The sequence below is a fragment of the Balaenoptera physalus genome, assembly GCF_965194825.1.
Source record: "Balaenoptera physalus genome assembly, chromosome: 15".
NCBI lineage: Eukaryota > Metazoa > Chordata > Mammalia > Artiodactyla > Balaenopteridae > Balaenoptera > Balaenoptera physalus.
In genome coordinates, this window is record NC_138894.1 from 69,059,187 (window position 1) to 69,073,422 (window position 14,236).

A 14,236-nucleotide genomic window follows, 5' to 3' on the forward strand; every position below is an offset into this window, starting at 1 on the left:
GGCAGCACAAGGTGGCGATCTCCTCTGAATTCTGCTATTCTTTGATTTCATCAAAAGGCATATTTGCATATGGACTGATAAGGCACCTTGGCACCGACATTCTGGATTTCATACAGGCACAGATTTGGCACAAGACCGATGAAAATTCAATTATGATTTACGTCTATGCAACAGAATTTCCTATTGATTACGTGCCAGAACCATGATAAAGCAATGTTAGGCCTGAAGCCAATTCTTCCCAGCCATAATCTTTCCTTAGGTTGTGTACTGTATGCCTTTGCTGGAGTTTTCTGAACATTTGTGAACCATAATCGTTCTCAAAAACGATCCTTGGATGTGCAAACTTGCCTGCAATAAAGGATTCTCTTCTTAGTGTTTAGGTTTACTTTGTATTTACCTTTCAACCATTTGGGGTTTATCCAGCACCTGCTTATGTGCATTATATTGTTCTGAGTTTTATAGGATGTAGAAGAAATGGAAAACGTGGAACTTGCCTATAGTAACCTGGAGGAGGTCAGTTGTCCAGAGATGAAGATAGTCCAAGAAGCAATTGCCTTCTATTATTGATACGTTGGTGAAATTGAACAACATGAGGCAATGATCAAAGTGAGCCAAAACTAGACTGAGAGGCTTCTTGGTACATTATTATTAATTGAGGAAAGGCATTAAAAATAGAAGAAATTACGACTAGACAGAGGGAATATGGAATGAGGGTCATAAAGGGGGTTCTTGTGGAAAATCTAGCTTCCTTGATAATCAGTCTCCTGTTGAGATGGTGAGCATTTTACTCCTCATACTTAAAAATAATACCTTTATTTTAAATATCTAACTGTAAAACAGCTTAAAATACTTAACATTAACATAGTGCTTCTGGGTGCTTGGCCCTGCTCTAAGTGCTTCATACATATTGGCTCATTTCAATCTCAAAACATCCCCATGAGGAAAGTTCTATTATTATCTCCATTTTACAGGCTAGTTAACTGCAGACCAGAGACAGTGAAAGACTTGTCTACAGTCCCACAGTTACAGGGGCTGGTGCTGGAATATGAACCCAGGCAGTGTGGCCCCAGGTTCTGTGCAGTCAAGCACCACCCCATACGGCCTCACATCTGGGGAGACCAACAGAGGGGCATATGCTACGGTTTATGTCCTGGCTCCTCAAAGAGTAAGAGAACTGTCTCTTTCTCATGATGAGGAATAGAAAGTTTACTTCTTTAGTTTCAAGGTCACTTACAGTTGGACAGGCAAGGTACACTCATTACTGCTTAAAGCAGCCAGTTCTGAAGAACCTTCAATTCTGCAGAATTAGTTCAGTTAGGATTGTGTAATGGGCTGAATTGTGTCTCTCCAAAAAGATATGTCGAAGTTGTAACCCCCAGGATCTCAGAATATAACCTTATTTGTAAATAGTGACATTACAGAGGCAATGAAGTTACGTTGTTATGGCAGTCCTAGGAAACTAACACAGGTTGATGATGGTTTTCAGTTGTGTGAGGTGGCATCCTTTTAGCTAAGGACTATATAAACTCTCAAGAGGGGATCTACTTTCTGCATATCAGAGAGTCGAACAACTTAAACCCTCCACAGTATGGTTAATGAGATATCACATGAAACAAACAATCTCATGTGAATACTTAGAACTTCATCCACTTGAAAATTTATTTCAAATTTATCACTACCTTAAAAACATAATTCGCATCAGAATCTGAGTTAGGCTACTGTATTACATAATGTAGTTAGATTCTAGGGAAGTATTTTTTTCCCTCCAGAGCTATTCAAGGATCTCTCTCACCAACTTTCCCACCATTATTTATACTACAGGTACAGCCTCACTTGATGGGATGAATAGTATAATTAATTCTGTATTCTAAAAGGGACATACTTCCTATCCTAAACTATAGCCTTCCTTTATTGGACAATAGCCCTAAACTGTATGCCAGGTATTTGATTATCAAATTAAGAGTATAGTTTTCATAGACCAATGTTTTATATGTGGAACAGTAAACATCAAGCAAAGTTTATTCCTTTAAAGACCACTGCTAACTTCTTCATTCTCTCCTAGAGGAATATGTTAGTTAGAGATATCAAATTGTTGCTGCGCTTCTTGAAAATTCCTTGATCTTTATCCTTGTATATAAGATTTAGCTGTTTGAAGAGCTCAATCTAGACAGAGCCCAGGGAATGGATGTTCTTACAAAACTGGCCCTATTATGGTTCTGCTCGGATTAGAGCCAATAGGAACAGTCTTTTGACATGGCAGACCATAGCCTTTGGGGTTATAAAGGATTGTGTTTAGCTTTCCCTTCTTTAAAACTTGGCTCTTAATGATCTGGTTGAGCTGACTTTAACCCCTCCTTCTCCTGGCTATAGAGAAAAAAAGCACAAACATTCTTACATGAATATTATGGCTCTATTATTTCAAATAAGGAGTGGCCTGAACAAGCCTCTGACCCCGCTGGCCAATTATTGTCCAAAAGAAAGGCCACCGATAAGCCTTTTGCCTTTTCTTCTTTTTTTCTTTTTCCAAACAAGTTATTGTCTTTGCTAGATATTCGTATCTTCTAGCTGGCTTATAAATAAATAACAATCCCTTACAACTTGTTGCTGTTTCCTAGATGTGCATTTCATAATGCTTTGTCTTGGAATACACAGTAGGAAGTAGTCTGCTCAAAGCTAAAAATGCTTTCAGGGCTTTGTGGCTGTTTTATTTTGCCTGAAGTGGGTGTCTGGTTATCTTCGGCTAATTCAGACTAATACTATTTTGCCCATGCTAAACGGAGTAGAATTAGGGCCTCAACTGCCTGTTCATCTGTGTCTACAGTGGGTTCAAAATAATTTTCTAGGAATCATCCTGGCCTTTCTTGCTAGTGCCTCCTCTGCTTACCTTGTTGGGGGGGCGGGTGGCCTGGCCGTGCATCAGACATTTGCCTTGATGGCAAGTCTGCAAAGTGCCCACCTTCTGCAAAGGAAATGAACTCTAGCCCCATCTCTGGGCTCTGCTTGGATACTAGAGGATGAACTCAATGGCACAGAGAATACTACTCTCAGTGCATTTGCTGTCACCACACAAGATTAATCAATAACTAGGAGGAACAATGTTTAGAGAGGATTGCCAGGTTCATCCACCTCCTGAAACTCTAAATTAAATCCCTGGGTCAAAGCTGATCAGCAGAGTCTGGAACACTGCTTTTGTTCTGTCGGTCATCCCTGCCTTCTCTTTCTCCCTCCCCAGAAGGGCACCTTTTCTCTGTATTGTGTCTGTGCATGTGCCACTAGCCTACATAGAGTCATTTTAATAAGCAGCCCTGTGGATCTTGTTGTATGAACTGTAAGAAAGTTATAGTGATTGCTCATTGCACCACCTATTTGTGAAGATCCCAGGGAAAGTTTCTGTCTGGTCTGAGTACCAAGAACAATTAGACTTTGCCGGGAAATTTGGATTGTTAGTATCTCAAGGACACTGTGAATTGAGTGACTGATAAGGTTTCTCTTTTCATGTTGGCTGCCAGAAAATTTAGGGCCAGATTTATGCCCACCTATTGCACATATGCAGGTTGTTGTGATATGCATTTTAAAACTCATTCCTGTCTATGCCTCATCTCCCCTCTTGTTTTACTTTCTTCTCTTGACTCACTTTTAATTGTTGCTATTAGGTCATCTTCTGTGTGTCTTGTTATAGGCTGCTTCAAATCTTTTCAAGAATAGAGAAAAATATGAAAATAAATACATATACATAGATGAAATAATCTCAAATAGGGTTTTGAAGGAGGGTTACAGATTGGTTAGTGGAGAGAAAATAGGTGTTTTCAGATGCAGAGAGAAACATGAACAAACATATAAAGGTAGAGTGAATGGTTTTATCAAGGGATCTGATAAAAAATCTTCCTTATTACAGTTAAAGTGATGTAGCAAAGCTGCTTAACTGAGATCTCTAAACTAGAACATGGATAAAAGATGCATGATATAAAAATGAAATTTCTTTTAAAATCTCTTTCAGCCTGATGTATTTTATTTCAGGAATAAATTTGTGGAAATATTTCAGTTACTATACACTGGAATGAAACCTAGAAGCTCTCTGAGAAAATAAAGGGCATTGAGATAAGAAAATTCTATTAGTATATTTTAACTTAATACATCTTCCTATGTTATTTAAATACTTCAGCAAGAGTTAGCTATGGCATTCTTCATTATTCATGCCTTCCAGAGGTCATGCCTACATCTGTTTGAAAAACAACATGGGAAAACACTAAACATTTTTTGGTGAGATTAGGTGTAAATTGGAAATTCAGATGAATAATAATGGCAATAATTCAAATAATTTAAAGCTAAGAAACATTATGCCTACTTACTTTACCTGGAAATCTTCTAGTCTCAAGGCTCCATTTTCATTGATTAGTTCCATGAGGTTAAGGAATTTGTGTCTAGTTGATTACTGCTATATCCCAGGGATTCAACCCATTTACCAGAACATGATAGATGATCAGTACATATCTGTTGAATGAATGAATGAGTGAATGAATGAATGAATGAATGAATGAAATGCGAGGCTTAGACTGTATTTGTACAATTAGGATGAAATTCCTTTGACCTTGGGGAGGCAATGACAGGGACTTGACTTTTGACCCATTTAGAGAATATAGTCTAAGGTAAAATTCCTTTTAGAGTTAATATCCCAGATACCTATTTAAATGTTACCATTTCTATGAGTATTTGAAGACCTGTTTTCCCTCCACAGTGTGGAGCCGACCCCAAGATGTTTGTTCTGTGAAATAATTGTCCTGTTGGTGATAGAATATTGAACACCGGTGCTGTGAGGACCTTAAAGATCGTGAGCCCCTCCCTGTGGAGGTGAGGGGACAGTGATTGGGAGGTGATACCTCTGGTCCAAACACTCAGCCCCATCCCCACGGAGACTACATGGCACGGCAGTTATGCATACTCACTCTGGAGATAGGCAAGTCCCCACTAGAATTAAGATGAGAATAGTAGCTCCTACTTCATAGGCTTGTTTGGAAAATATGATGAAATAATGAATGTTAAGTATTTAGAAGAGTGCTTGGTATTATTTAAATCAAGAGTTCCAAACTATGGCCAAGTTGTTGTGCTAGAAAGTAAAGCACAATTAGCTTGAGAGTTCAAAGTCATCTTCCTATATTAAATTTTCTCTGACACCCAAGTGTAATGGATTACTTCCTTCTCTGTAACACCTCTATAGTGTTTTACAGGCCTGCCACTCCTCACCTCTCAGATAGTAACCCTTGTAAAGGCAGGGTCTGCCTGCATGGTAGGCAGTTTGAAATTGTTAATTTTACTTGAATAATTATCAATATTATCCTTTTCAATGAAATTAATGCAGTGGTCTGAAACCAAGGCATTGTATACAGAGATGCCTTTAATGATTAGTCCAACTATTCAAATGACAAATCTTTTCCCCTTGCTCAGCTGTTTCAGAAAGAAATAATTTAGTCACGCTGGCTATTTGTCTAGATAAGGGTGTTTTGACCTTGGCACTATTGACATTTTGGGCCGGATAATTTTTTGTTGTGTGGCAGTGTCCTGTGCATTGTAGGGTGTTCAGCAGCATCCCTGGCCCCCACCTACTAGACACCAGTAACACCTGCCTTTCTTACCAGGTGTGACCATAAAACATGTCTCCAGACATTGCCACAAGTGTCCCAGGCATCAGAATAGTCCCCAGGTGAAGACCACTGGGATAGATTATAACAAATAATCTCTTCTCTTTATTACATTTTATAATAAATTTCTGGAATATGCTTTGAAATAAGGCCATGGAGTCTTCTTTCAGAGGCAGTTTAAAAATAGAGAATGGTAATTCTCAGTTCTGGAATGTGCATAGGGTTGGAACATTTTGAGGTAGCTCTCGGTTCTCTGAAGTGAAGATGCGGAAGTCCCACAAGCCCCTGGGGCAGCCCTGCTTATGTGCCTATTTAAATACTTAGTGTACGATCTTCATGTTTGCCCTTCTGTGATGTATTATATAAAGACTCTCCAGTCAGAATTACTGGAGAATAGTTCCAAATCTTGCTTCCTTTAAAACATTTTTGCTTTGTCTGTCCATCAGTTTCCAATTTACCATATTTGCCTTGTCCTTCCCAGGGGCACAAAGCATTCATTCTGGGTCATTTTCTAGGTCTACTGAGTAGAGTAGGACAGGAGGTTTGCTGTGACTATGCCTGTACACACATCTCAGGGCCTCTCTGCACATCGGCAGTGGCTAACACACCTGGTGCTTGGAACATATCCTAGCACGGCTGCAGGAGCAAACCCTCAGCACCCACTCCAGCGCTCCTCAGCTGCCCTGCCCCACAGACAATCAGAGCATTGTGCAGAACAATCCCAGAGCTGCTCAGAGAGCATAGCCCAGGGCCCAGGGGTTGCTGTTTATTTGTGGCACTAGATCAAGAATGATATGGTAGTAGCTTTGTGGATGTGCTTAGGAAAGACTTACATCAACAGCACCTGAGGCTCTGGCCTCTCTCTCAGCCCTCTGTTTCTGTTTCCACTGAAAACAATGCCATATGTATCTGAGGAGTTGGACCTGTTCTGGGAAAACATGCATTAGGAGTACACCCAAGCCCATGGTGGCCTCTGGGTCTGTTGTCACATCCCTTGGTATTCCTCTGTCTCATATGAGGGAGAGTAAGGTTGTGCATGCTTTGTTAGGTAGATGCCAGTTGGGCTTATTGATCAGACTGGGGATGGGGAGTGATGGGAGGATATGAGGAAGCTAAGATGGCTCTAAAAGAACCAGATGCCCCCTGTATCCATAAAGTGCCCCCTAGCTCCATCCAAAACATGTTTGAGTGAAGATTCTTTCCAAATTCTGATCATCCTTCAGTCATACATGTGATCGAATTAAAATAAATCACACTTAAATGGTAGAGGTACAAACTTCGGTCTATCCAAACACAAAATATAAGGTGGAAAAATACTAGTAACAAGGAAGATTGGCTAAAGGATGGGGCAACAGTAAATGAACCATAACTTCTTCCAGATGCATGGTTCTGATTTAAACACAGATAAAGCAGAGTTGTGAACAAGGTTAAGGAGAAACGTACAAAAGAAATGTTCTCGCTTATTTAAGTGTTTTTTTTAGCATTAAGTTTATATGAAGCATGGAAGAAAATTTATTCTGAAATTAGTGACTTGTGTTGGCACAATGTTTTTATTGACTATTATTCCAAGCTATGGCTTTTATATTTTCCTGTTCTGATATTTAATGAGCACATTTTAAAGAACATTTTTGCTATTTTATGGCCAGGGCGCTAGCTCTGACAACTGGAAATTTGTAAAACTGTACGATATAGCCCTTCCAATGTGGTTCCATCAGTTATACACCAATAAATAACAGTGATTTCAAGGATGATTAATCATAATCATTATAAAGCACTTTGGCCAAGCCAACATCTGTTTCCATGGATACAGCAGCCGGCCATCCCGGTTTTGTAATTTATATGTTTTAGTTATTGTTCCCAGATGACTATGAGGACCATTCCACACAATATGACCTTTTAACTTTAGGCCCCAATGGACTCTCTGGTTTACATGCAGCCTGTAGTCCTTTTGATAATTTTTTGTTGAGAATTTGTGGAGCTCTGAGGAAATGAAGCAGGATTTCAAATGTCTTCCCATTATTGCTTCCTTGAGGAGGCAAAGTGAAGCAAAGTACAGTGGTGACAACATCAGTAACAAGCAGCTAGTAGTGCTGATGATATTGTCAGTGAATCAGAGATGTAAAGACTCACAAGGCATCAGGTAAACTAGGCGTTGGAACTGCCCCCTCCGCGTCACACTGAAATTGAGTGGAAAGCTGGTTCACAACCAGATCTCCTGACTCTCAGGTCAGGGCTCATTTTTTCCCTCAATTATTTTATTTTTTCCCTCAAATATGTTTTATTCAGTTCTTTATTGAATGAATGTTTATTGAACCATACTATGTTCAAGGCTCAGTGCTGGCAAGTTAATGGCAAGTTAACAAAAAGTCAAAACCTGCTCTGGTTCCTACCCTTGTGGCTCAGAAAGAGGCTAGTGAAGGAGGCTTGCATTGAACTAATAGTCACAGAGGCCAGTGGACAGTTAAGGCTATGACAAGTGTTGAGTAGCTGAGAGCTATCATACCCTGGGGGCCTGCCATCAGGCATTAGGTCTAGTTACAAAGGTAAGGACAGGCTTCTCTGGGGCAATGTCACCTAAGCTGAGATCTGAAGAAGGAATTAACTGTGTGAAAATTGGAGGAAATAATATGTCAGGGGCCAGCATGTACAAATGCCCCATGGCAAGAGGAAGCACGGTGAATTCCAGCACTAAAAGAAGGTTGTGACAGGAGTGTAGAAATATGGAACAAAATGATCAGGGACTGGATTATGCAGGTCTTGTGTAGCCCATAATGAAAATTCTGTCTATTCTAGTTACAGAAAGGACTCACCTGCCGTAGCCTAACTTGATTGGGTTGCATCAGAATCAGGAAGAGTAGCTGGGGACTAGTGGTTGGAGTCTCTGTAGCTTGAAGGGTAGAACCATGCTTTGGTCCTTTGCCCCTCTAAATACTCTACTGTGACTTTTTTCCCCACTTACCTCTGCTGTGAAGTCCAGATGCTGAAAATGGCAGGAAAGCCCTGAAGTTTGTCTGTCATTGGCTAGTCTGGTTTCATACCCTGCAGGCTCAGGTGTCCAGGGTTCTGATCTCCTCTCAGTAGAGGAGAGAGGCCATGACCTGAACTATTGTCATGGAGCTGAAAGAATAGGCTTCGTGTAGACGTTTTCTGTGCCTAGGATTCAAATTATTTCTCCCATACTGAATGTATAAAATACCACATATGAAGTGAACCTGCCTGGGTTAGTTTTACATGCTGTGTACCAAATAACCATATATAAAGCAGTATATATAAAACAACACACATCTATTATCTCACAGCTTTTTTAGGTCAGGAGTCTGAACACGGCTTAGTTGAGTCCTCTGCAAGGCTTTGATCAAGGTGTCGACCAGGGCTGCATTCTCATGTGGAAGCTTGACTGAGGAAGGGCTTGCTTCCATGCTCATTCTGGTTGTTGGCATAATTAATTTTCTTGTGGCTGTAGGACTTACAGCAGCTTGCTTCTTCATAGCCAGCAAGGAAAGCAAAACCCTAGAGCAAGTTGGCTAGCAAAGTAGAGTCTTGTGCAACATAATATAATCCTGGGAGTGACATCACATCACCTTTGCCATATTCCATTGGTTAGAATAAAGTCACAGGTACCTGCTTGTCCACACTCAGAGGGAGGGGATTATATGAGGGCATGAACACCGAGAATCCAGGATCATGGAACCAGTCTGTCTGCCACACTATCCATGCCCTAGCTTCACAGACATATACTCAGGGACTGTCTGTGTAATGCCTGGGTGAATTTTGTGCTCTACATGACTCACTGTGTCAGAGAGACCCCTGGATATGGTTTTATTGCCACCTAAGAGGAATATGGAAGCCCAATAGCAAGTGAAATTCCTCTGGTAGAAATCCCCTAGCCTGGTTCCTTGTGGAATGAATGACAGATGGAGCACCAAGTATTGTGAGTGACGAGGGAATGGAGGGGTTTTTCTCTAGTTCACCCTTTAGAAGGGACTCAGCAATTAGGTGGGTAGACTGACACCAAGGAAGGAACAGGGAGCCTGGCTGTAAAGACAGGAGAAGGCAGGTTTGGGGTGGGAAAGGGCACTGGCTGAGTAGGATGGAGTTCTGGCTCTGCTGCCTCTGGTGGGTCATCCCCCTCCCATGAGATGTGCTAATAAAATGAAACAGGCAACTCGGAACAAGTGATTTCTCAGTCTCTAGAGTGGTAGTGTGTGTGTGTGTGTGTGTGTGTGTGAGAGAGAGAGAGACAGAGAGACAGAGACAGAGACCCAGAGACACAGAGATACAGATAGAGAGATGGGGTGGAGGTCAGACAGAGCCAAATCCTAAGCTTCACTAGAGACTAAGGAAGGGAAAGCTAGAACATGAGAGGCTTCAAATCCTAGATTATGGCCTTTGGCATCATTTATCATCCTATAAGAAAGATAAGACTCAGCAGAAAAATGATGTGCCCAAAGTGTTGTGTTAGTTAGTTTACCAGCAGTGCTGGACCCAGAGTTGACATCTTCTGATTTCCAGTTTGTGCTTTATTACTTCACCATGAATTGCTAGGCTAAGGATGGAGGAGGATTCAGGATGCTTTCAGGTGGATAGAAAAAAGGGTAAGAGGAGAGGAACTCAAAAGAAAATTATAAGACCCCTAATTATAGACTATACCCATTCAGTGGGGCATGATATGGCCTTACTGCTTTGAACAGAAAATTTCTATTTTTAAAAATGTGACTCTTAGATAAACATTCTATCACGTTTAGGCTGCTCTTTACCATGTCACATAAGAGGCAAGGAGTATTTTGCTGTGTGTTATTATGCAGTACTGGAAGGCTTGCGAAGCATGGTGTATTGTGCAGGCCTTTTGTGGGGAGTTGATGATTTTACTCTGACCCCTCTTTGAGCCTTGTGAGAGGTGGTTTGCAGCACTACCACAGCAAAAGTCCCTGCCAAGACAGGGCTGCCGACAGTGCTGTCACTTCTTTGTAGCTGAGGCCAGCTCCCCCATGTGTCACAGCCGGGAGAATTTCACTCAGCCTTCCTTGCTCGTAATCTTGGGGATGCAGATGGAAACAACAATTAGTCGCAATTTTCACCCAACAGACTAGCAAAAATGAAAAAGACTGAAATAACCAGTGAGGTATAAATGATACAGCCACTTTGGAGAGCAATTTGGCAGTTTCCCAAAAAACTAACAGTGCACACACATTTCATTTCTAAATTTAAAGCCCAAAGAGGTAACTCTTCTAACTGCACAAGCAGACCCGGGCAAACTGCTTCTCATTCTGCATTGTTTGTGAAAGTAAAATATTTGAAACAACCCAAATGAAAAAATACAATGAAATAGTCTAACAGAATAAATACAATGGGGTTTGCTTACACAATGGAACACAATCCAGTGGTAAAAAATGAACACAATCAGAGTAAACGTTGATAGATCTCAAAAACATAATATTAGGTGGAAATATTGCAGAACTATATGATTTTATGATGCCATTTATTTAAATGTGAAAAGCAACACAAAAATAACAGTGTGTATTATTTATGGATAGTTGTATATATATCCAAGTATCACAATGGATTGGAAGGTTGAATAGCAAAGTGCTGGTAGGAATTGCTTCTGAGAAGGAGGGAGAAAACTGGGTCAGAGGGTAGGAGATTAAGGGAACTTTAACTTGACTTATAATAATGTATTATTTCTTTAGAAAACACAAATTTAAAATGTCAGCATATCAATTTTTGTGTGTATGAGGTAGGAATAGGGTTTTTATTTTAGCCTTTGAGATTTTTCAAAAGTTCTCAAAAAACATCACTAATGAAGAAGATCACCATTCTTACCAACTGGAGGAATTTGAAAGATTGCAAATCTGCCTTCCTGTATGTCATGTGATAGAGGTACCCTGAGCTGAAAAGGGTGTCAGAGGGTTAGCTTCAGTAGAATTTGGGATAAGGGCATGCAAGTGTATATAATATGAAGCTACAAATGGGCAACAGTGTCCAGAAGTGACCTCTTTGCAAACACATTCAAATTCATTTGGAACAGCAAAGCTTTTAAAAAAACAATGTGCCCAAAGAAGGTTTTAAGTAAACACTTGCTGAATTGGATATGCATGATGATCACAGCTAATTGCATTTTTAATAGAATTATTCTTTGGTGTCTAGGAAAAAGAAGTTGATAAGCAGGAAATAAATTATTTTTTTTCATTAAGTTTAGATTTCAGATTGGTCCCAATTGTGGCAGAAATAGTCTTGTTGAAGGTTTTTCTGCTGTTCAGATGGGGGGCCGTGGAGCAAAAGCACTTAGTGAGTTAGAGGGGAACCAATAAATGTATAATTTTGAAAGCAAAGGCAAAATTTGCAGAAATAAACATTTCCATTCAATAATGTTCAGAAAACCAGACCCCTTGCTGCTTCAATTGCTAGAGTAAAGAAATCCAAAGACACTGCTGGACATCCTCTTTGATTTCTTTTAAACTGAAGTCATTGAGATGGTTAAATAATGATGTGATCATAGATTTTTATATCTCAGAAACCCATTATGGTTGCATATCATTAAAGCTAAGTTTCACTAGTAACTTATTCCAAGAGTTATTACCAGTAATTCTGTGTGTGATTGTATTTGCAGTGTACATAATCAATGTAGATTCAACACTTGCTGTTCAGTAAGGAGATGTTAAACTAATAGAAAACAGGATAAGTTATTTGTTTTTCAACTACCTCTTCCTCCCCAGCCCTAATCCATCCCTCATTTTGGTTCCAGATTATGCCTGTCAAGGAATCTCTGATGCCATCACTCCCCTTCTTGGAAGTATTCAAGGATGACTCCCTTTCCACTGAATTAAAGACAAATTTATCAGCCTATGCTAATGTTCTTCCCTAGTGTTATTGCCCAACACTCTACAGTATGCCAGGCCAAGTGGTTTTGTTTTTGTTTTTGTTTTCTTTTGTTTTTATCCCATCTTTATTGAGGCAGTCCAAATGGTTTACCTTTGGCACTGTTCCTGAATATTTTTTACCATTTGCTCATTCTTTTTTCCTAACCAGTCATACTTCAGTTTACTTGCCAATATGATCTAGACATTACAGAAATTGTATCAAAATTCATGGCCTCCATGAAACCTTTCTTAATTCCACCCAATAGGAGCACTTTGTATTTCTTATATAGCATTTAGAGAATGGGTTATTGGCATAATATTGATGGACTTTTGAGTATTTAATTTAATTAATTTATTTTTATTTATTTTTTAAATTAATTTTTATTGGAGTATGGTTGCTTTACAATGTCGTGTTGGCCTCCACTGCACAACGAAATGAATCAGCCATACACATACAGATCTCCCCTCCCTTTTGGACTTCCCTCCCATTTAGGTTACCACAGTGCAGTAGGCAGAGTGCTAATGCAGTATGTTCCCATCAGTCGTCTATTTTATACACAGTATCAATAATGTATATGTGTCAATCCCAGTCTTCCAGTTCCTCCCTCCCCACCCCTTTCCCCCTTGGTATCCATACATTTGTTCTCTACGTCTGCGTCTCTATTTCTGCTTTGCAACTAAGATCATCTATACCATTTTTCTAGATTCCACACACTTGCGTTATTATACGATATTTGCTTTTCTCTTTCTGACTTACTTCACTCTGTATGACACTCTCTATGTCCATCCACATCTCTACAAATGACCCAATTTTGTTCCTTTTTATGGCTGAGTAATATTCCATTGTATGTATGTACCACATCTTCTTTTTTTTTTTATAAGCTTTCATTATTATTATTTTATTTATTTATTTATTTATTTATGGCTGTGTTGGGTCTTCGTTTCTGTGCCAGGGCTTTCTCTAGTTGGCGGCAAGTGGGGGCCACTCTTCATCGCGGTGCGCGGGCCTCTCACTATCGCGGTCTCGTTGGGGAGCACAGGCTCCAGACGCGCAGGCTCAGTAATTGTGGCTCACGGGCCTAGTTGCTCCGCGGCATGTGGGATCTTCCCAGACCAGGGCTCGAACCCGTGTCCCCTGCATTGGCAGGCAGATTCTCAACCATTGCGCCACCAGGGAAGCCCCCCACATCTTCTTTATCCATTCCTCTGTCGATGGATATTTGGGTTGCTTCCATGTGCTGGCAATTGTAAATAGTGCTGCTGTGATCATTGGTGTGCATGTGTGGACTTTTGACTATTAATTTAGCCTTTCTCACTTTATTGCAAGCTTCTCAACCATTGGACTTTTCAATGCTTTCAAGACCTTCAACATTGACCAGTTCATATTTATGTCCCTATAGCAGCTAGCACTGTGCCTTACAGATAGTAGTTGCTTATCTAATGTTTAATTAATTATTACCTGATTGAGTACACAGTTGTATGGAAAAGTTGGCCTTAGTCAGCTATTAACTGACCTGAATTCAGTTGTCAACTTTTCAATTGTCTTAACAAACTGAAAACTAAGCAGGTGACTTTATAATCTGGTACCTACATTGTATATGACAATCTTCCTGGAATAGACTCAGGAACAAATGTGTGCTTGTTTTCTTGCTGCAATGACATGGTGAAGCCAGAGGTCAATGACCTCCAAGAACTCTATGGGATTCTTCCAGTTTCCTTGGGAGAAGAAAGATTTTCTTTCCA